The following is a 2,771-nucleotide window of genomic DNA, read 5'->3' as shown; positions in this document are numbered from 1 at the left end:
GTTAAAAAATCTACAATTTTTTTTAGAAAAAACTACCATTTGTATCCATAAATTTTGCGAAGACAAAAGTACCCATCAAATAAGAAAATTAACGTTGTACCCATGAAATATGAGTTCCGTGTGACAATAGTATTCAAACCGTAATTTTTCGTTGACTTTTTAATAAAATTCCCAAATTACCTCTTCTATCTTCTTCTCTAAATTCCAAATTTCACAACCCTCATCCTTCGTTTTCTTCTACTGCTGCCAGCCACCAAAATTCCAAATTTCACCATCTTGCACAGAATATCTATCATAGTAGTAAATATGACAACATTAGGGTGCAATCCATACCAGAGCATTTCAGCATACAACTCGAAAACCCGGATCACATTAGCTACCTTGCCATAACCATCCATTAGGGCTGTCAAAATGGGCTAAACCCATCGGGCCAGCCCGTTTATCCGTTTAAATGGGTGGGCTTTGCCTCTAAAATTAAGCCCGTTTAAATTTCGGGCTAAACGGGCTGAGCCCGATTAACCCAAAAAAATGATGAGTTAAACGGGCTAGCCCACGGGCTAAACAGGTGGCCCGTTTAATTTTTTTTTTACATTTTTTAAAAAAATAGCACTTTTAGCTAATATTTCTCCCGATCCGACCTGAAAATTCGACCCATCAACTAAAAAATATTTTTTTTTAATGGTTTTTGACCTAAAAGTGGTATTTTTTATCAAAAATATTTTTCAAAAATAAAATAAAATGATAAACGGGCCAGCCTGTTTAACCTATCGGGCTGACCATAAACGGTCCGGGCTAGAAAATTCTAGCCCGCGAATAAAGCGGGTTTAAACGGGTTAGCCCGTTTAACCCACAGGCTTAACGGGTCGGGCCTAAATGGGCCGGGCTAGCCCGTTTGACAGCCCTACCATCCATGAGAGTCTTATAAGTGTACAAATTAGGCGCCACTCCGAATTCCCTCATCAAACGGAAGACGCCCTTGGCATCTCCCATTCGACCCTCGTTGCAAAGAACACGGATCATAATAGCGTAACCACAACGGTTGGTTCAATTTTGCAGTGGCGCATTTCATCAAATAGCTTGCGTGCACCAACAGAATCAGCTTGGCTGCAGCAGCACTGCATCAAAATGCCGTAGCTCACAACGTTAGGGGAGAATCCACGCGACACCATGTCCCCATAGACCTCCCACAGTGAATCAAATATGTGGGTGTTGACGAGGGCGTGAAAAAGCATGTTGCAAGCCTTTAAGAAAGGCAAAGAAGAGACATTTCTATACACCGAAAGAGCTTCTTGGACATGACCCAATTCGCAGAAGGCGACTATGAGGACGGAAGCGAAGTTGGGTGCTTGGGAGTGGGTGAGCGCGTAGAAGACGAAGGGTGAAATTTGGAATTTGGGGAAGAAGATAGAAAGGGTAATTTGAAAATTTTATTAAAAAGTCAACGAAAAATCACTGTTTGGATACTATTGTCACACGAAACCCATTTTTCATGGATACGTTAGTTTTCTTGTTTGATGGGTACTTTTGTCAGTGTTTACAAAATTCATGGGTACAAATGGTAGTTTTTCCATTTTTTTTTATCTTGACAAGATTTTAAGATGCAGAAATTCCAATTTTTTTAATAGACTTTAGCTCAAATTTTAATTATTGAATATTAATTTTGAAATTTTAGAAATAATCTTGAATCTTTGTCCAAACTTAGTATGCAAAATCGCAATCCAACATTCTATTCTTAAAACTGTCATCAATTGATGAAAGAAGCCGGGATATAAGATAATAATCTTTTAGTCTTTTTTTTTATTTTATAGGATTTTGATTCTATTCCTACCATTCGAACGGATTCATTATCAAATTTTATTGGAATATTTTTTGGATTAAGATAATCCACAAATTTATTAGCATTGATAATATAAAGAGCCAAGTGTTGTCAAATCTTTAAAAAAAAATTATTGAACTTATCTATAATTGGTGCAAAGAGAATAGTTAAATTTGTTAAAAAAAAAAAGTGTAGAATAATGAATAGAAAGATGTCCATAAAACAAAAAAAAAAAGGTTTGTGTAACTCTTCTTTTTAACATTCTTACTAATATCTTCAATAAAATATTATATACCATATAAAATATTAAATATCGAATTATCTAACTTTACAATTTTTGTTCAGTTTCAGTGTGAAGAATTCGGACCATACGAATTCTTTGTATAAAAAAGATGATGATTAAATCGGAGGGTCCAATTTGTATTTTTAAATTTTTTTTTAATTTTTGAAAATAAAAATTGGAAGATCTGATTTTAACATTAAATTACTTTTGTTATTTTTCAAACCACAAATTGGACTGTTCGATTGTTTATTTAAGAAAACAAAACAATACAAAAAAAATAAGAGGCACTAATTTATGTAACCCATAACAACGTAAAACACTTCTCTTTTATTTATTTAAGAAAACAAAACAATACAAAAAAATGAGAGGCACTAATTTATGTAACCCATAACAATATAAAACACTTCTCTTCTCACACCATCCTATCCTATGATATACCTCTCTCTCACACGAAAAAGAATTTGCGACCAAATGGTGAGGGAAAGGAAATTTACCCATACTCTGCTTTACTTCTTTGGATAGAAACATACATTGAACTTATCAAACAAAAATAGTTTGGTCCCCCACCACGCTACCTTGCTAGTACCAATGCCTTAGTATCATTAATAATTTTATAATTCATATTGTTTTGCACTTTTATATATATATATATATATATATATATATAATGGT

The sequence above is a fragment of the Arachis ipaensis genome, chromosome B04 (assembly GCF_000816755.2).
Source record: "Arachis ipaensis cultivar K30076 chromosome B04, Araip1.1, whole genome shotgun sequence".
Classification (NCBI taxonomy): domain Eukaryota; kingdom Viridiplantae; phylum Streptophyta; class Magnoliopsida; order Fabales; family Fabaceae; genus Arachis; species Arachis ipaensis.
Note: the sequence above shows the minus strand (reverse complement) of the source record.